The 27,888-nt window shown below is 43.7% G+C and overlaps 1 protein-coding gene across 1 annotated transcript in view; it reads right to left on the reverse strand.

The window, feature by feature from the left end:
- The window catches only part of LOC126481242 (uncharacterized), a 637,746-nt gene that overhangs the window by 452,476 nt on the left and 157,382 nt on the right, over window positions 1-27,888 (reverse strand). Inside the window, exon 2 of the mRNA XM_050104856.1 lies at window positions 26,917-26,962. The gene's annotated coding sequence lies outside the window, so the exon portion shown is untranslated. The remainder of the gene's footprint in view (window positions 1-26,916; window positions 26,963-27,888) is intronic.

Raw genomic sequence — 27,888 nt, forward strand, 5'->3', positions numbered from 1 at the left:
ACACTTTTAGAGCGTCGTCGCAAGAACTCCCCTCATACACTAGATGACAGGTAAAAGGGAAACGAAGTTCTGATTCACATCATAAACAAAGAGTGGGACAAACTTTAGCGCCGACGTCTCCACCACAACGTCCACAGCAAACCAAGAAGAAGTAAAGTACGTTACAATGCAGGTGTAGGGTATTTAATGTTACTTGTCATTCTGCAGCTGATTTTGATTCCTTAAACGTGCAGAGATGTACGCTATCGAGAAGACTGACTATTTTTGGATATTGTTTTGTTTTTATTTCACGGTAAAGGTATTTTTGTTATAGTTACGTAAATCTTATTCTGTTATTCCTCGTTCCACTTCAACACAATACTCGTTCGTGGGTATTCAAATGGTAGACGACTTCTCTTAGTGGTTTATAGTGTCAACTACAACTTTAAGCGACTTACACATGAAAGGAAACCGATGTTCTGTTTCTCATTATAAACGAAATGCGTAATTATAATGCTAACCTAAAAATATACACAGCGATCAGAGATTTTTGCGATGAGATAATCTTTCCAATTGCTAAACACAACTAACAGTATTTCCAGAAGCGCAGGCCTCACAGACTATACCTGTTAGCGCGTATCGTACCACACAGGTTTGAGGTTGCTCTATCGATTGTTTCCATAAAATCACTATTCAGGCAACATTTTGTGTATAATGAGAACCAAAATGAAGTCGCGAGAGACTCCTCCGGCTCTCTTCCTGCTGACTGACTCCATCCACACAAAACGGGGGCAAAGTTGAATACACCTTCAGAAATTTCAAGAAATGTTATTTAACAAATAATCTAAAAGGTTATGTGCTGCCCGGAAAAATGTTGCTTAATGAAAGTAAACAGCGAGTAAAAATCGAGATTGTGTTGACATTTCAGAAATCAGCGACACAGACTTTTCATATGGGATGAGAACCGTATGAAGATGAGAGTATAATGCGTACTATTCCTGTCTTCGAACTGCATAAAAGTCTTTCAGCAGGCAGGAGCTCTGTAGATCATCATGATCAACAGAACTGGAGGCACTTGTCAATAATCGACAAGTACATTATGAAAATCCCAGAAGCAACATGTGAAGTACTGAGTTTGAATGCAAGTGGTATTGCGTACATTTTGCGTGTGTATAGAGAAGATGGTCGACAAACATCTGCATTTAACAGAGCAGTTTACGAATATCGCGACGAAAAATGCTGATAAACAGGAAAAAAGAGGTGTATTCTGATATTTCTGAATGAACTAAGTAAGGGACAAGGTTTTAAAGCAGTATCTCTTATTATAGATGATAACACGTAGATTTTTGTGTGTGGCCCAGAAACCAAGAGGCTTCAGAACTCTTTATATTTTCTATAAGCGAATAAATATAGATATATCCGTCCACATTTCGTGTAGGATCGTCTTTCACAAGATGTAGTTCACTGAGTCATGAGAGGACAGACGCTGAAAAACAAGGGAACTGTTATATTCATCAGCTGAAACCAAAGCAGTTTGGCATACTTACAGATTACTGCTTCGTTCGTACTTTAGGAAGTGCTTAGAGAGTAGTACAGAGAGGAAAAGATGGTCAGTTGTTTCCTTCATGTAGCTTCTGAATGATGCGACCAAGGCTGACCAATAATAGGGCTTGAACCCATACCAGGACAGGCAGCCTGAGTAAAGAAGACAGGTTAGCTCCGCTAAGCAGGGTAAAAATCAAGGGAAAATCAGCGTAAATCTCAACGTCTGGCCCACAAGTTACTCATCAGTGCAAAGCCTAAAACGGAAAACTACAGGGACCGTGTCCTTAATGAATCAGTTCCGACATTCACCTCATATGGCTACGGGAAGCCATGAAACAACAAAATACGTAACCCATATTGTTCCTTCCGGTTACGATTATCCTGGTTCAGCTGCTGACACACGTCTTAGGTTAAAACTATATGTACAGTGGGGTTGTGCAAGTGGAATTCTTTCTGAGAGGGACGGAAGTACTCGTACAGCTTTGAAGAGTGCCTGAAAAGAATAACACGCGACGTCTGGTAAGGCGTTTTCGGGCTGCCTAAAATTGACCTGACGAACATAATCTGAAAGTATTCAGTGTTAGTGAAAAATTTAGAACCTAATGATTGAAGTAATGTACCTTTCATCGTTTGGTAGGCCGTGAAACACAGTGTATTATTGTAGCATGTAGCCGGAACATTCATCAACAATAGACAAAGCAATGACGTCAGAAGTCGTTTCCAGGGAAATCAATCAATGTATTGTCGTACAGCTATAAAAGAGAAAGCGCTGGATGTTTTACACTAGAGACTCGCAGGCATAGAGATGGGAGGACAGCCTGTGGTAGTGTACAACCAAGCCAAGAGGGCATCGCATCGTTAGCTTTTATTAGTGTACAAGGAAGCGAAGAGGGCATCGCGTCGTTGGATTCTAGTAGTGTACAACCAAGCCAAGAGAACATCGCGTTGTTGGATTCTAGTAGTGTACAACGAAGCCAAGAGAACATCGCGTCGTTGGATTCTAGTAGTGTACAACCAAGCCAAGAGGGCATCGCGTCGTTGGATTCTAGTAGTGTACAACCAAGCCAAGAGAACATCGCGTCGTTGGATTCTAGTAGTGTACAACGAAGCCAAGAGAACATCGCGTCGTTGGATTCTAGTAGTGTACAACCAAGCCAAGAGAACATCGCGTCTTTGGATTCTAGTAGTGTACAACCAAGCCAAGAGAACATCGCGTCGTTGGATTCTAGTAGTGTACAACCAAGCCAAGAGAACATCGCATCGTTGGATTCTAGTAGTGTACAACCAAGCCAAGAGAACATCGCGTCGTTGGATTCTAGTAGTGTACAACCAAGACAAGAGAACATCGCGTCTTTGGATTCTAGTAGTGTACAACGAAGCCAAGAGGGCAACGCGTCGTTGGATTCTAGTAGTGTACAAGGAAGCCAAGAGGGCATCGCGTCGTTGGATTCTAGTAGTGTACAACGAAGCCAGGAGGGCAACGCGTCGTTGGATTCTAGTAGTGTACAAGGAAGCCAAGAGAAGACCGCATCGTTGGCCAAGAGGGGAACGCTAACCCAGAGGGCAATGTCGATGCAGTGTGCAGAAGATCCTCAGGTATGTACCGATGTTATTTGGCCACATAGGAGCTCCCATCTGCTGTTACAAACTCATTCCATGACACGTTTGCCGATCGACAACAGTGCTTTGTAATCGCAGGTTGGAGCGGAGATGCTGGCCTCAAGTCGTGCTAACTTTGCTGGGGGAAGACGCTGCACCTTCGTCAGTCGTGGACAGCCAGGTTCGTTGAGTACACAAGCTGCGACGGCACCGGGCGTGTTCGTCGTGGACGGGGCCTCTGGAGCTCCTGGCTATCCTCTGCCCAACTTCCTGATGGCGCTACCGTTGCTGACGGAGTCTTAGATTCAGCTGCAATAAATCGAATGTTACCATGTTGCTTATCAAATAAATGCAATAAAGCTGAATACTGAATCTTGAGTTTAAGTTTCTCAGTACAGATTTATCTGACATACTAAAGATTCTCAGTACAGATTTAGCTGACGCACTGAGAGTGTGATAAAAGTGGATACTGAGTCTTGAAGTTTTTGTAAACGCAGTACAGATTTAGCTGACACATTGAGAGAGTGATAAAGGTGAATACTGATTATAACGCACTGAATACAGATTTATCTGAAGTAATAAAGACTGTCACCAAGGATGTACGTCAGGGACTGCACAGCAGGCGAGTTTCACACGATAACGAATGTTATAAGGAAAGCGTCACGCTGTATTTGCCTGTCGAACTGAGCCTAAGCCAACAAAACTTTCATAGGAATTACCTGAAAAAAAATTTGGCGCTTATGTTCTATGTTGGTATGCGATAGTACTCTTTCCTCTTATATGTTAAGCTAAATGCATGGAGAACCAAACGCACGTATTGCCTAAACAGGCGAAGGGGTCAGCTCCATTACACGAGAATGGATGGAATACCACCTTTGTAACACTGTTTACCAGGACCTGACCGACTTACAAACCAGCATCTAAAGCAGCTGCATCAGATAGGTGGATGCCACATCGTAGCTCTCTTCAGTGACATACCACGAACTGGAATCTGTCCAAATCATGAAAATATGATGAGGTAACGGTTATTCTAAAGACAGACAAATATCCGAGACTCCTGAAGATTTATCGACTGATCAGACTACTGGCCGCGGCCGCAGTTCAGATTGAGAGGGTAGTACTTAGAGAGATTTCAATGCCACGTGTAAAGCAGCTAGCAGGCAGTGCACGAGAGAAATTCGTAATGTACTGATTACCACCTCGAAGGCGTAAAAGATATATCATTAACTTTTTGTTCGTTTGTAGACAGGCCTACTTGGTAGTGACTGACATGGGAATCCCCGACCAACACTACCGTAGCCGGTAGAAAAGCCAAAATAAAATGGCGCTGCCCGTCTCCAGTTTAACATATGTTTCGAAGTAATGAAATTTTATGTCTACGCAGTCGAAATCATTGTAGAGAATTCATTAGTATACCCTGCTTGTGTAAAAGTCCGCAAGCTTCCGAATTATTTTCCATTTAGTTTAATTAGTGATTTATGCTCTACATTTGGTTTAGTTCTCACGATTCCTTTAACTTCTTCATTCTTCAGACTCTGATTATCGTGTCAGCGGATTTGTTTATTCGGTATTGGCGCTGTGGTGTCCAAGTGCCTGGATGTGGTGATTCGTGGTCGCCGCGAGTGTCATAAAACTATCATATACAAACGGAACGTCATTCCCTGATTATTATTTGGTATCCGATTGACCTACGGCAGCGCCATGTAGCGGGCCAACCATAGCGCCATCTGGTTTCTCCCTTCGAGCTAGACGAGTATCGTTCTTTGTAGTTTTTTCGTTTGGTGCTTATTTCGTGAGATATTTGGCCCCGGTCACGATCAATGGACCACCCTGTATATCGGCATCGGAGTCGTGTTACGCTGCATATAAGCTGTAGCAACGCCCTCAGACGGAAACTTTTTGATAGCTTCTTATAGAAAGAAGGTAGTCGAGCAGAATCATACTTACATCCCTGCTCCTTAAAACTGGTACACCAGGAAAGACAGTAAATTACATTTCACTTATTGTTCGCATACAGTTTAGCGGGAAAAATACATAATTAAATTTGTACGTGCTTTGGGGGTGTACAGTGTGCGACATAACTGCCGCCTCTAGCAGCAGCAATGACCCTAACCTTGCTTGACATCAAGTCGAACAGAGCTTCGCTGACAGACGTGAGTACATCATTCTACGATACTTCAGCTCTATACCAGCGTTCATCAATCGCGGTCTCTGACAAGTGGTGGCATGCTAGTCTGTCGGCAAATCGTTACCAGGTGGCATCCATGGATAAGAATGTGGAGGACGTGGTGGCAGGGCAGTAATCGAACAGCCTCTTGTGTCAAAGTAGGTCAGGACAGCACAACATGTGATCTCGTGTTATCTTGCTGAAAGATGACATAAGGAGACCGATATGGTAGGGCGTACGTTATAAATGTAACAGTTATGTCCAAATTAAAGGCAACTCGAACCAGGAGTGATCGCGTTGAGTATCCAGTGGCACCCCATACGATAACGCTTGGCGCTGGTCACTTTACGACGATGACGAATGTAATCTGACAACGTTAGTTCTCCTCGGAATCTCCACAACAGATCCGGAAATTATGATACTATACGCAGAGTGAGAGTCCTCTGCAGAGACGGTGGGGTGCCGTTCCTTTGTTGTCGTGTCCAGCACCACTAAAAATGGCTCTGAGCACTATGGAACTTAACTTCTGAGATCATCAGTTCCCTAGAACTTAGAACTACTTAAACCTAACTAACCTAAGGACATCACACACATCCATGCCCGATGCAGGATTCGAACCAGCGACCGTAGCGGTCACGCGGTTCCGGACTGTGGCGCCTTGAACCGCTCGGCCACCCCGGCCGGCTGCGACACCACTGTCGGCGCCCCTCTCCCTGCTCACATATGGAGCATACTCACGACTTTGGTCGCTGTGCCGGCAGTAACTGGTTCTCTAGAAAACGTCACACTGTCCCTGTAAATACTTATATTACAGAAAACATGCACATTTCCTGACTCAAAGAACGTGATGTGGTTGTATGACCCTACATGGCAAAGCGACAATGTCTATCCTCTCAGGCGCTAGTCGCGTGGTGCTCCTGAGATCCCATGTGGCGCTGAGTTTGGCTCTCCTTAACTCATCGATTCCATATTCCCATGACAGCCGTGGGATCCCAACCAACAAGATCAATAACATTGTGGGAAAATAAACCGCAGTCGCGACAGGCCACGATCCTGCCATTGTCTAATTCCGACACGTGCCTTCTTACGCGAGGCATAACACTAACTTCTCAGAAACAACGTCCAAATGTCATTCATGAAGAAGAGTCCGCCCCCGTTAGCTCAGTGGTCAGCGCGGCGGAATTCCACGCCAAGAGGCTCAGGTTCGATTCCCGGCTGGGGCAGGAGATTTTCTCCGCTCAGGGATTGGGTATTGTGTTGTCCTCCTCATCATTTCATCTCCATCTCCAACGCGCAAGTAGCCCAATGTGGCGTCGAATGCAATAAGTACTTGTCTTCAACGGCCGAACTTCCCCAAATGGGGGACTCCCGGTCCACAATGCAGTACGCTCATTTCATTTCATTTCTGAAGCAGAAACCGGCTGCATAATATTTCCTTACACAGAGAATGTAGATAGCATTTTTACTGCCTGCTTCGGCTGTTGTGCTGAAGTACTAATGATTGCATAGTGAAGTACAGAGTACATTTCATGCCAGTTCGACGTTTGTTACATACCGCGTTCCTGGTATTGCAGTTTTAAGGGACAACACGGTATTTCCCCGCTTCTGGGTTCGTATTCCTCAACACGTAATAACTGTTCCAAAATTTTGCTCTGAAACAACAGAGTATGTACTAGTCACCAGAAGACACTTAAGAATGGTCCACCCTGCTACGGCTCTACCAGGCGTTAATCCAGTCCCGTCTGGATTATGGGTGCCTGGCATATGGCTCAGCCTCCCCGTCTGCGTTGCGGGTGCTGGACCCAATTCTCCACAGCGGGATACGCCTTGCCACTGGTGCTTTCCGCACCAGCCCTGTGGACAGCTTACTCGTGGAGGCAGGTGTCCCTCCCCTGCGGTTCCGACGCCAACGTTTGCTGGCCGCTTATGCTGCCCATGTTCTCAGCTCGCCCGGGCATCCAAATTATCGTCTCCTGTTCCCGCGATCGGTCGTCCATCTGCCAGATCGTCGGCCCCGGTCTGGTTGTACAATAGCGGTCCGCGTCAAAGAGCTTCTCTCTGGGCTTCAGGTTTTCACTGTTCCACCTACTTTCCGGGCTACTTTGCATACACCCCCATGGTGTGTTCGTCGCCCTTGCCTTCGGCTGGACCTGGCACAGGGCCCGAAGGACTCAGTCCCTCCAGAGGCCTTCCGCCGCCGCTTTTATTCTATCCTGGCCACGTATCAGGGCTCTGGTGTTGTCTACACTGACGGTTCGATGGTTGCTGGTCGTGTCGGGTATGCGCTCACTCTAGGGGACCGTTCCGAACAACGTTCCTTGCAGGATGGCTGCAGCGTTTACACTGCTGAATTGGTCGCCATCTTTCGTGCCCTAGAGTATATCCGCTCCTGCTCAGGTGAGTCCTTCGTTATCTGTAGCGATTCCCTGAGCGGTTTACGAGCTCTCGACCAGTGTTTCCCTCGTTCTCGTCTGGTGATGGCTATCCACGAGTCTCTGCATACTCTTGCCTGTTGCGGCCGCTCTGTGGTCTTTGTGTGGACCCCCGGTCATGTCGGTATCCCGGGTAACGAACATGTTGACCGCCTGGCGAAAGAGGCCACCAGCAAGCCATCTCTGGACCTTGGCCTCCCAGAAACTGATTTGCGGGCAGTCTTCCGCCGCAAAATCTTGGCGCTATGGGACGATGAATGGCGCGAACTGACAATGTCCAATAAACTCCGTGCTGTCAAGGAGACGACGGCTGTGTGGCGGTCATCCATGCGAGCCACCCGCAGGGACTCCGTCGTCCTTTGTCGGCTCCGCATTGGCCACTCCCGGCTAACACACGGTTATTTACTGCGCCGGGAGGACCCTCCTCTATGTCGCTGTGGGGCAGCTTTGACAGTGGCCCACATTTTGCTGGCCTGCCCCCTTTTAGCTGTGGTCAGGCAGACATTTGCGCTGCCTGCTACGCTCCCTGCCCTTTTAACAGACGACTCCACTATGGCTGACTTAGTTTTACGTTTTATTCGGGCAGGGGGATTTTATCATTTACTCTGAGTGTTTATGTTTTATTTTATTGTTTTGTATTGATTCTGGCCTTTGGCCTATGGTTTTACACTGATTTTTTAATGTGTTTCTACGTGGTTGGCCTTTCCTTTTTTCTGTCTATGGTCGGCCAACCACCGTCACACTCTGTGTGGTTTTAGTTTGTTTTGTCTTGTCTTGTCTTTGTCTCAGTCTCTCTTGTTCTGTCTCGTCTGTGATCTCTTCTGTTCCTTGTTTTTATTCTCTGTGGGTGTTCTTTGTCTTTGGAAAAAGGGACCGATGACCATGGCAGTCTGGTCCCTTTAATCCCCCAAACCAACCAACCAACCTCAAGGCTCAGTCCTAGGTCCACTACTATTTCGCTTGTGTATTGCATATTAGATAAGAAACCCAGCATTGCCCGTGTATTTTTTATAGCTGTGTTGTTGTTCTGCATGATGTGTCCCAAGTATTGGATCTTTCTTGCTTTCGCGGTGGCCAGTACTTCTTTCTCTTTCTTCATTATTTGTAGAACCTCGATATTTGTTACATGCACTGTCCACGGTATTCTTAACATTCTCATGTACAGCCACATCTCAAAAGCCTCCAGCCGCTTACCCAACGACCCTGTCAGAGTCCATGTTTCAACACCATATAATAGGGTGGAAAATACGTAGCAGCGTAGTCTGATCTTCGTCGTCATTGCTAAGCCATGATTCTTGAAAAGGTTATTCGTCGTATTGAAGACCGCCCTGGCTTTTCTTATTCGAGTTCTCACCTCATCAGAAAGATCCCACTGGTCATTTATTGTAGCGCCAAAGGTACGTGTGTTTATGTACTTACTCTATTTGATTTTGGCCTGTCTTAATGTGACATGCAGGGACTCTGTTTTTACTGATTATCATTTTTTTCGTTTTTTGAGGGTTGACGTCTAGACCTTATTCAGAGTTTTTTGTGCACGTCTATCGACAAGATACTGTAAACTATCCTCACTATCAGAAAATATTACTGAGTCGTCAGCATATCGGATGTTATTGATATATTTTCCGTTTAAGAGAACTCCAATCTCTACTTCATCAAGAGCTTCCTTAAAGATGTGTTCTCAATAGATGTTGAAAATCAGTGGGTATAATATACAACCCTGCCTTACACCTCGTAGAATGTCTATCTCTTCTGTATTTCCTCTGTCCAGCCTCATAGAAGCCGACTAGTTCCAATATAGGTTCATAATTATACATAGGTCTTTATCATCCAAACCAATGCTTCTTAAAATATCAACAATCTTATGGTGTCTTCTGATATTCAATAAAGCAAGCATAAAAGTCGCAATTCACGTCTCTGCACCTTTGAGAAGGTATCTGGATACTAAATAATGCTTCGCGCGTGTCAAATGCATTTTTGAAACCAAACTGTATAGAAGAAACTTGTTCTTCACAGATCTTGTAAAATCTTTGGTGAATGACCCTCAGAAAGATCTTTACTAGGTGACTCATGAGGTTGAAGGTCGTTTATTCACCACAAGTATTAGCTTCGTGATCTTTGGGCAATTTAATAAATTCAGATTTAAGCCATTCCCGTGGAAAGTTAACAGGGTCGTAGATGTCATTGAATATTGCAGTCAACCATTTTAAATTAACCTCTTACAGCAGCTAGAGAATTTCGGCATTCAAATTGTCGGGATCGGGTGAGTTACCATCTTTCATTCCATTTATCGCAGCTTGTACTTCTTCGAGCAGAGTTCCAGGTCCTGTTTCGCAATATATTTGAGGAAGTGCTGGCCGGTTGTCATAAAAGAGTTGTTCTATGTATGTTTTCCATGCTTCTTTAAGCTCATCATGTCCAACTATTATTTTTCCTTCATTATTCACCGACCGGTTTCCTGTCCTTTTTCTGTAATCTTTGGATTTCAGATGTTAATCTTTAACTGATTCCACTATAGAGTTTATATTTTTAATTTTCTCTTCGGTGCACAAGTTACGTGACAGAGACTTTAGTTCATTATTAAGATGGACCTGCACGTTCTCTTATGGAAGATTCTTTCAGTTTGCGGATATCATAGATTTTGACTTTTTCTTTTGATCACTCTTCATTCTGATTTTAAAGACACCAACTAGGGGAACATGTTCTGAGGTGATGTCGGCAGCTGTTTCTATATATTTGATTTATCAAGACATAATCAATCCGATTTCGGGTAATATTTTCCTCTGAATTTCTTGGGGACTTCCAGGTGTAGAGACGTCTGGTTGGTAGTGTGAAGAATGTGTTAGTTATTACGAACCTCCACTCTCCTGCAAATGCACTGAGTAGTTCGTCTCCCTCATTCCTTTCATCAAGTCCATAGTGACCAATAATGTCGCCTTCGGATCCCCTTACTATTTTGGCATTAACATTTCCCACAATTATTGTAAGATCTTTCTTCGGTAGTTGTTGCAAACACCTGAGATTTGGGAATAAAATTCTGCAACTTCTTCATCACTGTGTTCTGTTTTTGGAGCGTAGACTTGAATAATGTTCAGCTGTGCGGGTAGAACACTTATTTGGAGTAACATCACTCTCTCTACAACAGGTACACAGTTAGTGACATATCCTGCGATTGCTTTCGATACTACAAATCCTACTCCAAACTTATACTGTCCATTAGATGTTCCTGAGTAATAAATTCCGTGTTCATTGATGTTACAAGAACCTGAACCTGGCCATCGCATTTCACTAATGACCATGATCTTAATGCTCATTCTTTCCATTTCCTGGATTGCATTGTTGATTTTTCCAGCCTGAGCCATCGTGTTCACATTCGACGTCTAGTGTTTGAAATAGCGGAAGTGAAGAACTTACCCCATAGATTCGACCAGGAGCTAAAAATGGCTGGTGACAATTGGTATTACAAATTTATCTCTCGTCACTCTGAAATACCAATACGCCAGCCTAAAGCAAACTTTCCTGCCAGAGCTCGTGGATTTTGCACGGAGAAAGTTGATAATTTTTTAATATATTGCAAAATATTACTGATGAATATAAATTTGATGCTACACGTATGTTCAGTGTAGATTAACAGCTTTGTCCACCGTTCAGAACCTCAGAAAATATTTGCGCGAAAATGAAAACATCACGTTTGTACGATAACAAATGACGAAAGAGGAAGCAAAACGACGGCAGGTTGTTACATGAATGCTGCCGGATGTTTGTGCCACCAACGCCTATATTTAAGAGGTTCCGGTTTGAATTTAAGCTCACAAACTGAGCGCTTCCAGGAACTAAATTTGCATGCTCAGAAAGCTCACAAGTGAGATTTTTGTGCAGTGGCTCTAACGCTTTATAGAAACTGTATAATCGACAAGAAAGTTTTGCTTTTCGTGGATGGGCACTCTACACACACTGAAAACACTGGTGCAGTTAACTTGGCAACAGATAACGCGATCATTACGTTCTCGCTTCTCGCGTATACTACCCACCACGTGCAATCTTTATATGTGGCCATTTTAAAGCCTCTCTCTGTGTTCTACAATCAATCTTGAGACACTTGAATGCTAGCTCATTCTATGTAGTCTATGACCCAATTTCAGATAAGTGAAATTCTCCCGCAGTTCGTATGGGTCTAGTAGCCAATGCTGCAAGCGGGATCAAAAGTAATGGAATTTTTTGGCGTGTTAACGAAAATGTTTTTGGTGACAGTCTCTTTGCAGCAGCAGTTTCATCAGTAGTTTCAGCAGAAACTTCAGCTGCGGTTTCAACAGAAGTGTCTAGAGGATTTACAGCGGAAGCTGCAGCAACAGCAGCAGCTGTAGAGGTTGATGCAGGAAGGTCTGCTGCAAGTGATGTAACTTCTGTAGAAGCTCTAAAAACCTACATAAAGGCAAAGGAAATATTTCTTCTGCGTAAACGCAAAGGAGTTAGAAAGAAGAAAACACCAGCAGGAATTACAGTTTTGACTTCGTCTCCATACGAGAAGAAGCTGGGAAACAAGGACATGAAGAGCGACTTCTCTGCCAACTTAGTTTCGAAGAATGGCACAGCTACATGGTTTTGTAAATTATGCTAGAAAAACAAACAGAGAAATATGATTGTATCTACGTATTGTCGGCAGCAGACACATCAAGACTGCGATAGATTAGGGCCAAAGAAGAAATATTGTTGTAATGAATGTAGTTAAATTATTTTATTGAATTAAAATGTTATTTTCATTTTGTTTCTTAGTGATCACATCAAGGCTGTGCAACATTGGGGCCAATGTTATTATACTTTTTCACCATGGTTAAATTTAGAAAACCGAACGTCCAGTATAAGACAGTGTATTCCTAAATTGCGTTAATGTAGGTTTAAATCGAATATTTTTTGTGATCCATAAATTTTCAGTTTAAATAATATCCGTAAATTGTGATTCACAATAAATGTATTTCTATGTACAGATATTTTCATAATTTTTCATTCTTCAAATTTCTGGTTAAAATCCGAATGTGCTTAAGCTGTCTTACCCTACCGTGGAAATCCCTTGCACCTCTTGGACACTACAGCAGATGTGATCAATTACATAGGCTGTTCAGTTCAGTGTACCTGAATACATTGAAATATCTCGAAAACTACACATCGAATGAGAACAACTTGTACTTAAAATTCTTTCGCGTGGAAGGGGGACATCCACCGATACAAAACTCGACAGCCCACCCCAGCCCCACTGTGCGTGGTGGTGGTCGGGGAGGGGTGGGGGTGGGGTGGGGGGGAAGGGCGGCAACTTTGAAGTACATAGTAATTGTAAATGAGAACCCTTATTTTCTATTGCAGATTCGGACTCTACGGAAAAAGATACTACGTTTTGTCTGAAACATTGTTATCGTTTCGCGACAGATGGCGCTGTAATCGGAAAAATCAAAAGGGGTAGAAAATCGTTCCTTTCAAAATGCTGCCCAATGGCGCTGGAATTAAACCCCCACTTCCACGCTGCGAGGATAGGGCAGGCAGTCATTTCATAACTTTTAATGGGAAACTCCATTCTCAACGTTGTATTCCTCCAACAAAACAAAAAGAGGATTGCTCGAAGCGCCACTGTGGCCATATAGCGAACTACGACTTATAATAGCATGCAGCACAGTACGACTTGTAATAACAGGCAGCGCAGTTCCATTAAAACTTACGAAATAACTGCCCGTCCTACCCTCACATCGCGGAGGTGGGAGGCGGGTTAATTCAAGTGTCGTTACACAGGGTGAAGCGAAATTCGTGCACTCGGGCTTCGCAGCGCGACTCCCCACATGTCAGCGATAAAAAAAAAAAAAAAAAAAAAAAAAAAAAAAAAATGTCTGTCACAAAAATGCGTCCGGCGAGTACATCCGGCAGAAAAAGGACGTTAAAGAGTGGCAATCTGGCAACACTGTAACCACATGTATGACAACTACCTCTGTCAGTAAATACTGATCGTGCTGTACAGTTGGTCCAGTGGATGCCGGCACGGTAGCTCAGCGTGTTCGGTCAGAGGGTTAGCTGCCCTCTGTAATAAAAAAAAACTGAGTTAATGGATCAATGACGAACTGAAACGGGTGTCTTGCGACGCCCGCCCCCCAGCAAATACAACGAACAAAATGAGATTAATAAAAAAAAATGGATAGAGATTTGGGTTAGCATGCAGGAGGTCGATGGTTCGATCCTGGGTTGAGGCATATGTTTTTTATTTGGTGAATGTAGTCCAGGTGGTACGGCATCTGACATCTTAATCCTCAACAGCGTTTGCAGCGGGTCGTCTACAAAATATTTGCACTTACATACTGCAATCGTAGAAATAGAGGATTTTTCAGCTTTGAAAGAAGCTCTCTCCACGTAGTGGGCGTGAAATTATTCGCACCACAGCATCTACTAGATGCGAAACCTGTTTTCTTTGTACCCTCCTCCAATGGTTCCATATATTAGTACCAACTATTACTCTTGTCTCGTTCAGGTCCGTTACATTCCTTTAGGGCCTTACATTACCAGCAACGTGCTTTGCGAATAATATCCAAACTCCGCTACTATTTGTATGTTTTATCCCACTAATTATGCCCTTGAATACTGAGTCTGGTAACCGCATGATGTTCAGTACATACCTCGATGGATTATTATTATTATTATTTTATCGATGGGATTGTGGAAACATCACGTCTATTGCCTTTAGGGAAACAGAGTAATTCGAAACCGAACATATCACAATTAGCGGTGTTGGGATGAATCACGCAGAGCAATATCTGTCAGAGGGGTAACGTGCTTTAGGTGGAACAGTGCGCAGGACTGACGGTGTGTTTATACTGTATGCGCTGTCCACCAGACAGCGACTAGTTGGAGTGGAGTAACGCGCCGGTGACAGACTCCAATGTACATGCGTACACGTATCGAATTTTCTCGTTTTAAACCTCTAAACCAGTGTGGCAGACAATGGCATACACAAACGATGAATATGTGGATACGCTTCTGGTCCTTGGTGCATCTGATAACCGGGTTGGTGTTGCCGCTCGTGAATATACTGCTAGATATCCTCGTCGACGCCATCCAGATTAAAATGTGTTTCGTCGTCTGGAGCAGCGCCTTCGGGAGTCAGGTTCTCTCTCCTTCCACCATCGTGTGACAGTGGTCGTCCACGGACTCATCGTACTCCAGCTACTGAGGAAGCTATTCTGGAGGTCATACACCAAGATCCTCAGCGAAGTACACGTAGCGTAGTAAGGCAGCTGCGTGTTTCGCAAGGCATGGTCATTAACGTGCTGCACGAGCAATGGCTGCACCCCTATCATTATGCTTTCATGAAACACCTGCATCCTGCAGATCGCCAGCAGTGGACGCAATTCTGTTTATGGTTCCAACAACTACAGGAAGCCATCGGTGACATCATGAACACCGTAATATGGTCAGATGAAGCAGCATTCACTCTTGAGGGTGTCTTCAATATGCACAGTGCCCACCATTGGTGTGAAGTTAACCCGCACATTACCCGTGATTGTGGATATCAAGTTCGTTTTGGAATCAACATCTGGGCCTGAATATTGGGCGACAGGTGTTGAGCCCCTACTTGTTGCCTTACCGGTTGACTGCACGAAGGTATCATGCATTCCTCTCAAACTATCTGCCTGATGTGTAGGAAGGTGTTCCAATACATGTTCGGCAGAGGATATGGCTCCAACATGATGGTGCACCTCCACACCCTGGAATTAATGTGCGACATTATTTGAACAAAACATTTCCAGGGAAATGGCTTGGACTTGGATGTCCAGTTGTGTGGCCACCTCGTTCATCTGACGTAAATCCCTGGATTTGTTCTTGTGGGGACTCCTGAAGGAGCACGAGTTCTCTACTCCGCCGACGAATGTGAAAGAATTGGTAGCATGTATTCATGCTACTCTTGTTACTGTGGACGCAGCTTTGCTGCGAAGGGTCCAGTGCTGTATGATCTGGTGGGTTGCGCAATGTTTGGATGTACAGGGAGGTCGCTTTGAGCATCTGTTGTTCTGATTACAGCATATTCTGTTGTGAAGGTCATTTTTACTGTCGCTAGTTACTAATGTGCGACATCTTAGTGCTTATGTTCCATGTAGTGCAAAGGACAAGTACTTTGCTACCGTCTTTAGCATGTCGAAATTTTTATTGTTTTTGTAGTTATTCTGTCCTGTGACAGGCCGTTGGTTTCAACTGTCTATTTCTTATTTGTCTAACCATGTATTTGTTATGTTCAGCGTTACAACATGTTGTAAATTTATGATACATATGACCTAAGAAATGGCGTATATTACAGCATGAAATGTGAGAATGAAATTAGCAACTAAAAAAAAAAAATAAAAAAAAAATGCACCGCAATTCAGGATCGAACCATCGAGCTTCTGCATGCTGACCCAAAACTCTGTCCACTGCACCAACCCTACAGTATGGCTGAAATGGCTGATAGAAGTAGTTACCATACATGTGATTACAGGTTGACAGATTGCCAATCCTTAACGTCCTTTTTCTGCCGGATGTACTCAGCGGACGAAATTTTGTGAGAGACATTTTTTTGTCGCTAGCATGTGAGGATTCGCGCTGCGAAGCCCGAGTGCGCGAATTTCGCTTCACCCTGTGTAGCATTTCTACACGTTTTCGTTTATCCGGTTATATCGCCATCTGTCAGGTAACTGAAAATATGTTTCAGACAAAACTTATGGAACCTTTCCGTAGAATCCGAATCTTCAGTTTAAAATTGTGGTTCCTACTTTAGATTTCGAAGTCTCTCCGCGTTCCCTGCCCTCACCCACAGGCTGTGGGGGGGAGGGGGGGGGTTGAGTTTGGTATCATTGGATGTTCCTGTCCGAGACTATTAAGTTTTAATTATCAATTTTTTCGACCAGTTTGTTGTTTTCGAAATATTTCAATGCCTTCATGTAAATTGAGTGCGCTGTATAAATAAAACTGTAAATAATGTACATATTTTATGATGAAAAATTGCCATGAAATTAATAATAAGGCAGTATATACACAAGAGCACCCTGACTACTATAGTGAATGCGTTTATATAGCGCAGGCATTGCTCACAAACTCATGGGGGTTGCACCCATCTGCCATCCTACACACCTGCAAATCCTTAATCCATCCCATCCTCTGTTACGCCAGTCCCACCTGGATATCCGCCACCCCCCAAATTCTATAAGTCCCTCAGATCCTCGAGTGCCATGCACTCCCCCTCGCCTTCCGTCTACACCTCACGTCCCCCATGCGGATCCTCTACCATCTGCTCCTATTCCTCAAACATATCCGCATACTCTACACCTCCCACCGCCTTGATCCCCCTCACTCCCTGGTTGTTCCTCTCCTCTCCCATCACCGCCCTTCGCCACGCCTTCACCGTTGTGTCCCCCCTACCCTCCATCTCTGCACCCTTCATCCCTTTCCCAAGGTGGCTTCCGTCAACCTCCCCTCCTTTCCCCCCCCCCCCCCCACCCGAGTCCTTTTGTATTCCCCTCCTCTGCCTTTCCCCACTCCCTGTCGCATCTGCCCAGCATCCCTCCCTCCTCTTATGGTCCACGTCCTCCATCCGTTCCTTTCCCCCCCCCCCCCCCATCGTTCTTCCTCCCTTTCCCTCTTTTCTTTCCCATCATCTGTCCAGGTTGCCCCCCGTCTGTGGTATGTTATATTTGTGCCAACTTTCTAGTACAGCGTTCAAGTGAATGTTCAGCGTTGTTCGTCTTTCCAAAGTGTAGCGAACAGAAATAATGCTGTCGCTGTGTGTGAATTTTATATCTCTTGCAACCAGAAACCAGACTGTCGCCGTGTTTTTTAATTGTCTGTCTATTATTTTACCTGTCTGCTTCATGTGTATTTTATTAGCGTCATCAACCCTTTGTTCTATGTTTTAAGTTCCACGATTTTTCCGTCATGTTACCATTTAAGCCTCTGATTTTATCGCCTGTTTTTATTAGTTATTATCTTCATTTTTTAAAAACAAATTCTGTAGGCTGAAGAGCGGCATACTAAGCTGCTGCAAGCACGCCCCCTTCGGGGGGAATCGAAACTTAATAAAGAAAAAAAAAAGAAAACCTCACTAACTCGTAGAGCAAAGAATGAGATCCGTCGCGTGGCAAGCCTCTCCACGGGGCGGTGCTAACAGTTCGCTCTGTTGTGATTGCCGCTGGCGCCACCTGACCCCGGCTGCAGGCAGTGCGCCTCTTTGTCTGCCAAACCCGCCTGCTCGAACATGGCGACCCAGCGAGGTGTTGTGCCGCCGGCTGGAGTACGCTGTCGACTCGGCGTTTGTTTGCGTAAGGTGGTGATTACATCAGCTGACGCGGCGCGCGCTCTCGCGACCGCCAGACGGCCTGGCCGCGCTCCGACCAGTTTGCGGAGCGGAATTTCGATAACCGGATGTTTCTCCAGCTACAGGCGAAACAAACTGGCTGTGCAGTGCAAATAAGCGGCAGCCAGGAGTCAATCATAACACGGCCGCTGGTCCGGCGATTGCTTCCCCGAATTACATAAGAATGTGAAATAAACTGCGGTTCATTTCTCAGGAACGGTACAAGTTTGATCTGCGAGAGAACGTAAATGCAGTGGGCCGTCTGGAATTCGTAACCAGTGGCATCTTCGGAGGATTTAAACGAGACATGGTGAGAGCGTTATCATTTGTTATTTTCAGTAAAAAGATATCCTTCAGTGCACGAAATACCAGGTGATGTTGCATTAATAGCTGACAGCACAAAACATACGTAGAATGCACTTTATTTTTAGCAATTATGAAAATATTCAACTTTAAATGAAAAAAAATTATGGTAGAACATAAGTAAAAATTAGGGAAAAGTCCGATTGGGGCTGGCGCGCCGCGGCTTCCGTACAAACTTAAACGGTCATTCAACTGCCCCTACCGCTACCGTTTTGTGCAACCCGCAATATCATAGCTGGCTTTCATAAACCGCGCCCGAGATTTCCATACTCATTCGCTAGCTACGCGCAAACTATTAGCTCTGCAGAAAAAAAGTACACGAAATTTTTGTAGGAAATTTAGTGTATTTACAATCTGTACTGGGATAGGTTTTCGCTAGAGGCTGAATTTTCGAGTTATTCAAAAAGAATGTACAAAAGTGATCCTACAACGCACTTCACTTCCATATTCAACCGCCAACGTTCAGGATTTTGTGACGTCTCCTGGCAAGACATTTACAAAATCGTAATAATGTATAAAAATAATAAAATAATAAACATTTAACTGTATTATTATTATTTCATTACTGTATGAATGGTTGTAGATTATGTAAAAAAGGAATAACAATTTTTCATTTTTATGTTTGTGCAATATTTATGTATTTATATTTCACAAATAACGTCTGTGGTCGGCGAATGTATGTATAGAAGCAGACAATGATAGTTAGAAATAATTACAAAGATGCCAGTAAATTACCTATAACTAGTGGAGGTTAAAACATTACTCTCTCTGTCTTCTTGTAGGCGTTAAAGTTGTAAGAGCCCGTGACTCTCGACTGAATGCTTAGGTAGCCCTCGTTTGTCCTTTGATCGAGAAAGACGCCATTGGAGGCTGATATTTGTAAAAGGTGTGTACTTTCAATTTATGTTGATTTTTTGAATATAGAAATTGTTAAAATTATTACCTGTAATAATTTATTGCTAGCTCGCCCAAGATTTCATTCCACATTCTTAGCCGTTTTCAGCACATTAGGAATTCTTCATGACGCAGAGCCGTGCAGCGATTGCGGGAGCCGCTGCCGCGGCAAATTCAAATTAAATTGAATGAAAGCAGTTCTCCCGCAATATAGCGGGCAGGTAACGGTACATTAAAATTATCTCTTTCAGCTTCCTGGCGACTTCAGAGGGAAACTGTGGATTTTATTATGTCATTTTCAGGTGGACATGGGCAGCTGCTATTATGTTATCAGTTACGTAAATAATTCATGAGTGATAAAATTTTACTTGTGTGTGATCAAAGACTGGTGTGCAAAACCTGTTCTGACTAATAACATAAAAATCAGATTTCATCTTTTTTTAGTTTCATGCTCTCATGTTAGTCTTAGCAGTTAATAGTGTTCATATATTTAAAAAAATCCACTGCAGCTTTTACGTCTAGTGAACATAACATACTGTAACTTCCGTGCAGGTAATCAGAGTAATTTTCAGTGCGTTCAAGAGATGAAAGTAGCGAAGGGCATTTTTTTAATTCCATAATTAGGTACAGTAATGATGCCATGTTCCATATCTAGCGAGCCAGATCAGTGTTATATAAAAGTAGCTTGCAAATTAAAGATCGTACGTCTAAGGCAGGAAATCTTCGAGTGTTGTGCGTATCCCCAAATAACAGGTCAAAATGCATAAATAGAAAATATTTTCAACTGCAGAAACTAAGAGTGAGAATCATATTTTATCTGTCGTGCTCGCACCAATAAGCAATATAAAATTAATTACAATATTGTGCCATATAAACTGTATATAAAGTAAAAAGGGTGTGCAGTGGGGATTACGTGACAATTTGTATTATGTTGTTCATGGCAGTCCGTCATACCATTGAAAAATACTTGCGACTGCACGGATTATTTCCCACATTTGACGTTTCCTGGTCTTTATTGACTGGCTTTGTTACGCCACTGTCGAGGACTTACATATTGGAAAACTGACGTTTGTGTAAGTTTTATCTAACAATTTTGTGAATTTTAACAGCATAAAATAAACAATTACATCGTGCTATTGTTAGGCCTTCTGATTACGAAACTACTGTGCTCGTAAGGGTCAAGTTTTGATCAAATTGTCAACGCAGTTGCTTTTAGTATACTGTTTACGAAAGTCATTTTTCTTTCATTACCCTCACGGGCATGTTTAAATCAACAGTGGCAACGAAGTAGCCGACTATGCTAGTGGCGTAACAGACCAAACAACAGAGACCAAAAAATGTCGAACACAGGGAATAGTTCACGTAGCCGGAATTTTCCTGCAGTGGTAGGAGAGAGTGCCATGAGCATCATACCAGAAATCTTGATTGGTGAGGGGTGAGTGCTAGGTGGATGTGGCTTTAAAGGTCACTTTGGTACTTTTTTTTTTCGAATAACATCGAAAACCGTGGCCTCCAGCGAAAACGTTTCCCAACAGAAATTTAACTACATTAAATTTCCTACAAAAAGATACTGCTCATTTTTTCTGCAGGACTAGTAGTTTGCGCGTAGCGGGCGAGAGAACGTGAAAATCTCTCGCGTGGTTTATGAAGGCGATCTGTAACATTGTGGGTTACATAAAACTGTAGCGGTAGGGGCAGCTCAGTCATCCTGTAGATAGTTCATCAATCCCGGTAAGCGAGGATTTCGACGATTTTGCCTGTTATTGACATCGATACTGGCGAGATACCGAAACATGTGACATAAATGGCCTTATCTTTTGATTGCACTGACTTCGAAGCTCAAGTGGTTCACATCGAAAAAGGGACCACAGACCTTAGAATGTGACATAAAGTTCAACTTGGTACGTCTACCCGACCCTGGGAAAAAGTCGGGCGGCCATACAGACAGACGGACAACGAAGTGATCCTAGAAAGGATCCGTTTTTACCGATTGAGGTACGGAACCATAAAAATGAGGACACCTGACCTGCCTGAAAGGAATGAAGTTGTAGCAGACCAAAGATGCAACACGACAGTCAGAAAAAAGAATAGCAGCAGGTAAGTCACAAGAATGTGCCTCCAACGAACGACGTCTAGAGAGCAAGCTGCTTAGTATGGGAAAGAAGACCCAAGCTGTCAAGACGTTCATGCGCATTGTGCTGCTACGTGGTTGTGTAAGTTGGGGCGTTCAAGACCGACAGCAAGCTGTTACAGACTAAGGGACTCTACCTCTGGAGAAGGACCAGCTGGACAGGAAGCTAATCAAACGAATACGTTTTGCAAGTGATCAGTGAGCAGAGAAAGCACAAATCAACTATGGTTAAAAAGTAAACAGAACTTTGTGGATATTTATTTCGTCGAAACAAATTTTTAAAGACGTATTGGATGGAAAAATCTGAGGGGAAAATCAAGGGGAGGTCGCAAAATACACTTCAAAACAATACAAAACAAAAAACGATGCACATCGAAGCAGTTATCCGAATGGGACGGAAAATTATAAATGTGTTGTACATTTACAATCAAACAAATGGTTACAATTTCTGAAAAATTGGAGGATTTATTCAGAGAAAGAGCAAGTCAATAACGCGTTGTTCAACTTCTGATCCTTATGCAAACAGTTGTTCGGCTTGGTATTGATCGACAGCATTGTTGGATGTCGTCCTGAGGGCTATCATGCTAAATTCTGTCCAACTGGCGCATTAGATCGTCAAAATCGCAAGATGGTTGTGAAGCCCTGGCTGTACTGCTCCCAACGTTCTCGATTGGAGAGAGATCCGGCGACCTCGCTGGCGAAGGTGTAGGGTTTGGCAAGCATGAAGACAAGCTGTAGAAACTCTCACCGTGTGCGGGCGGGCATTGTCTTGCTGAAATATAAGCCTGGGATGCCTTGCCTTGAAGGGCAAGAGCCGACCGGAGTGGCCGAGCGGTTCTAGGCGCTACAGTCTGGACCGCTACGGTCGCAGGTTCGAATCCTGCTTCGGGCATGGATGTGTGTGATGTCCTTAGGTTAGTTAGGTTTAAGTAGTTCTAAGTTCTAGGGGACTGATGACCTCAGAAGTTAAGTCCCATGATGCTCAGAGCCATTTGAACCAATTTTTTGAAGGGCAAGAAAACAGGGCGTAGAATATCGTCGACATACCGTTGTTCTCTAGGGATGCCGAGGATGACAAGCAAAGGAGTCCTGTCATGAAAAAAAACGCCACCCCATGCTGTCACTCTTGGTTGTCGGGCTGTATGGTGGGCGACAGTGAAGTTGGTATCCCTGCCGTCCAGAGCATCTCCAGGCACGTCTTCGGTCTGCAATCTCATTGACTGGAATAGAATTTTCTTCAGTGATGAGTCCTGTTTCCAATTGTGCCCCAATGACCATCGAAGATGTGTCTGGAGACAGCCCACACAGTGGTGGAATACCAATCTGACTTTTGTCCGCCATATGACACGAGAACCCGGAGTGATAGTCTGGAGCGTCATATCTTTTTATAGCAGGTCCCCTTTGGTTGTCGTCTGCGGCACCATTATAGTAAAGCGGTACGCCTACGACATTCCAAGCCCCGTTTTGTTGCTCTTCATGCAAGCCATCGCAGACTCATACCTCAACAATGCGAGGTGTGACAATAAAGTAATGAGACTGTTTTTCTTTGCAAGATGTGGCAACCCTGCAGGCTTGAGTAGGAACAATATCTCTGACCTTGGTCTATAAGCTGCTTCTAGTCCAAGCGGCACATCATGCAACTGCTCAGTCGTGAGGTGTGCTGTAATAAGTTAACACGTGTTTGTGTCTCTCGTCACGGAAATGGAACCGCATAATATTGCGCAACGGTATGCCATTTCTTTTTGCGTTAAATTGGGTGAAAACGCGACGACAACTTACGGTAAGCTTCAGAAGGCTTTTGGAGAGGAGGTTATATCACGAGCCCAAGTTTTTCGTTGGCACAAAATGTTTAGTGAAGGCAGAACGAATGTTGAAGATGAAGACCGCAGTGGACGACCATCAACCTCATGGATGGATGTCAACTTGGCCAGGGTGAGTGAACTCGTACGATCTGATCGAAGATTATCCGTAAAAAGGGGGGCAGAAGAACTGAACATCAATCGAGAAACGGTTCGTCTAATAATCTTGGTACGAGAAAGATTTGTGCAAAAATGTAGTAGCACTCCGTCTTCAGGACACAAGTGGCCCATCGGGACCATCCGACCGCCGTGTCATCCTCAGTTGAGGATGCGGATAGGAGGGGCATGTGGTCAGCACACCGCTCTCCCGGCCGTGGTCCACAAAAATCTCACACCACAACAGCGAGAAACACAGAAAAATAATTGTTGAGCCGTGTTATCGCCGGTGATGAAAGTTGGTTTTTTCAGTACGATCCAGAGACAAAACGCCAAAGCTCGCAATGGTGCTCAAAGGGCTGACCCAGACAAAAAAAAGCTCGCATGTCAAAGTCAAAAGTGAAATGCATGCTTGTGTGCTTCTTTGATTCCAAGGAAATTGCTCATAAAGAGTGGGTGCCTCCTGGACAAACCGTTAACCAATATTACTATAAAGAAATTTTAGAAAGACTTCGTAAAAGATTTATTCGTGTCCGTGCCAACATTGCTGATAATTGGATTCTGCAGCACGATAATGCGCCATCCCATACTGCTCTGTCAGTGCAGCAATTTTTAACCTCAAAACAAATTTCAGTACTACCACAGCCACCTTCTTCACCAGATTTCGCTCAGTGCGACTTTTTCCTATTTCCAATAGTCAAAACAGCGGTCAAGGGACACCATTTTCAAACAACAAAAGATGTCCAAGAAGCTGTGACGAAGGTCTTGGAGGATATTACAGAAGATGAGTTCCAGAAATGTTACCATCAGTGGCAGAAGCGCTGGAAAAAGTGTGTGCAGTCAGACGGGAACTACTTTGAAGGAGACAACACTAAACTTGACTAAAACGGCAAGCAACTTTATCACGTGAGTCTCATTACTTTATTGTCGCACCTCGTATAATGCCCGCCCGCACACGATTGTCTACTGCTTGTCTTCGTGTTTGCTAAACCTTACGTTGGTCCGTATCTAGGGATTTTGAAGATCTAATGAGCCAGTTGGGCAGAATTGAGCACGATATCCCTAAGGAAGACATCCAACAACTCTGTCGATCATTTCCAAGCCGAATAACTGCTTGCATAAGGGCCAAAGGCTATTGCCTTGTTCAATATGTGATGCTCTCTCTCTTGAATAAATCGTCCGATTTCCATGAAGCTGTAATCATTTGTTTGTCTGTACAGTTACATTACATCTATCGATTTCCGCCCGATTCGGATAAATTCCTTCGTGGTTCATCGTTGTTTCTTTCCCTTAGGGTGTATAATAGTCGAAGATCTGTTGGTAGTATCAAAGTGCTGAAATTATCGAGAAATGAAGAAGACAGCAGAAAACAGAGAATAGCGGTTCAAGTAAACGCTGAGCGGAATTAAATTCATTGACATGAAATGGTTGTATTGGGCGTATAGTTTAAATGTCTTAAAACAAATTGATTACTTGCGCAGAGACAGAATACAATTTGGGGGGGGGGGGGGAGGGGATACGGCGCTCAAATTACATTAACAAGGTATCACCTACGCAAGGGTTGCGTAAAAGCAGGCAAGACAATTCAGTGACCGGTTGGTACGAGGAGAAAATTAAGTCGTTCTGGGCGACAGAAAAATCGCGAGTGTTAACTTCGCGCGTATCCTGCTTATGGATCGTGAGGACTGACATTTTCGTGTGGAGTGTGGTTTCTGTTCTTGTGAAAATCACGTGTGAAAGTAACAGAACCGATTTAGTCTGGCGCAAGTTATAGTTCCATGTATGGACAGACTTCTTGTCGGCCGCCTTAGCAGGTTCCACTAGCGCAGATGGTCAGTCAACAACATGTGTTCTCGTATAGTATTCAGCAAGCTCGCACGATATTGAATCTCGAATTCTCGAAAATATTTGAGATGCGCCTCGTACTAGAATAGCATTTGGTTTTACAATCGTCGGAAAGATGAGCAAAATCGTTAAACTTACATGGATGTGGTGTCTGTTCTTTCGGACATGACCTCCTCCTTCCGTGTGGATGCACACATATTAACCGAACTCTTACGGGACTTAATAAGAATGTCTTCAACAAGTAATGAGTGTGTTGGGTAGGGACACTACGAATATAGTGTGTGGACATATAAGGTGAAAATGGGGTCTCGCGGGACGTGTGCGCGAGATAGTCCCTGCAGCCGCACTATCCTCTGTGCTCTCGGTGGCTCAGATGGATAGAGCATCTGCCATGTAAGCAGGAGATCCCGGGTTCGAGTCTCGGTCGGGGCACACATTTCCACCTGTCCCCGTTGATACAAATCAACGGCCGACAGTAGCTGAAGGAATTAATATATAATTCTAAAATCGGTAAGCCGTTTTCTACATGCTTTCCTTGAGGGCGCAAAAAAGAAAGGAATATAAAACATATATTTACTTTATCACCGTGAAATGCAAGGATGAGCCAAATGGGTGGATATGGAAAAATAAAACTTATTGTTTAAGGTGACTGCTAGCAATAAGCTGGATATCTGTGTCCCGAATTAGGGTCTGGCACAAATATACATTTGTGAATAACATATTAAACATTAAAAAGAAATTATACATCGTTTATTTTTCAGTCTCAGTTGCACTTTTTTTACGATGTGATTAGTGTCGACCCAGTAGGTCACCTTCCTCCCTTTAAAAGCACTATTGATGCCACACATTAAGGAGACAACAACGTTATGTTGCCTTCAAGGACGGTAATACTCCTTCCTGAAGTGTGACAAAAGGTATCTCAGGCTTGGCTGTTGTTGCTCCAGGAACGAAGTGTGCACTCGTAATCTCGAACAGCTGCCGTGGAGATATTCGTCTACCAGCAGCTTTCTGGTGGCGATGCGAACGGGAAATTACGACCTTCCGCCATGACTCCAGTGCTTTTGTCCGTCGATTTCGCGTCGATTCTCGATGGACAGTAAGTATCTTCTGTAGTCAGCAGAGAAAAATGCAGCTCCAAATAACGATCGCAATTTCCTATCAGGATCTGTAGTTCTAGGACAGCTGGAAGAATCGAAAATCCACAATAGCTGCAGATGATATGCAATGATCATGACTAATAAGCCCGAAACACGCTGTTTTCTATTGTTGAGAATAATTAATGCATCTGTGAAAATATTTGGAAACCTCATCTGATGGTAATAGTTAAAATAGCCTAAGTGCATGTACGCAGCACTAAGTTTGCGGCTGTGGACATTATTTCAGAAGAACCAGATCGTCGCTAATAACGTTAACAACTCCACAAGAAAGCGTTCAGGGAGCTTTACCTACCTTTTTCGCGTCTTATCCGTAAATTGAAAAGATTCGAGATATCAGCCATTCGCCATGCGATATCTTTTGAAACATGTCTGAAAGTAAAGATTAACTAAAGACCAGCTACTAAAAGTCGTTTGGACTGTAATAGAATAACTGGCAGTATGTGAAAAATTTTCGTTACAGTTATAACTACACTAAAGGATCAATGTCACTGTACTTACACTATATCCTATTGCAGTTGCACGTGGAGACAGTATATGGACTCACCTGAAACAATCGAGACAATAATAATTAGTTTACACGTCATTATCTGGGAAAGTAATACAGAAATATTTATAGTACAATTATTACATTTTCAAAATCAAAGATTTTAAACAGGCTCTTATAAATCAGCATTTCAGTGATAAGTTAATTACGAGGGTGTACTGAAAAGTAACGCTGCAGAACATTTTTTCTGAAAGCATTTAAACCTTCTTCAACAAAACAAACCTTATCAACATTCTACATCTTTATTCTACGTGTCCACATATTTGCAGCCCTCAGGCGCTTATAGGGCTCCGAATTGGCGCCTGACATGGCGGTGTGTAACGTAACTATGTACGTACGCGAGAAACAAGGTGTTGTAATAGAGTTTTGAATTCGAGGAGTTCGTCCACACGTGGAGCACCGTCTCCTTCTGCGTGACAATGAGAGACCATACACGAGCTTTGCGATATCTGCAACAATCCGACGCCATGGGTTCCTCCATGCAGTCCCGACTTGGCCCCATCTGATTTCCGTCACTTCCCAAAACTTTAAGAACACCTTCGAGGGTATCATTTTGATAGTGATGAAGCTGTGCAAGCAGAGATGAGGTTGTGGCTCCGTCAACAAAGTCAAACACATTCTGCAGTGGCGTATCAGAAAACTGGTCTATCGTTGGAAAAGAATGTGTTCGTCGCCAGGGTGACTATGTGGTGAAATAAATACGTACGCTACTGGCCATTAAAATTGCTACACTAAGAAGAAATGCGGATGATAAACGGGTATTCATTGGACGAATATATTGTTCTAGAATTGACATGTGATTACATTTTCACGCAATTTGGGTGCATAGATCCTCAGAAATCAGTACCCAGAACAACCACCTCTGGCCGTAATAACGGCCTTGATACGCCTGGGCATTGAGTCAAACAAAGCTTGGATGGCGCGTA

This window comes from Schistocerca serialis, chromosome 5 (genome assembly GCF_023864345.2).
Source record: "Schistocerca serialis cubense isolate TAMUIC-IGC-003099 chromosome 5, iqSchSeri2.2, whole genome shotgun sequence".
NCBI classification, from domain to species: Eukaryota; Metazoa; Arthropoda; class Insecta; order Orthoptera; family Acrididae; genus Schistocerca; species Schistocerca serialis.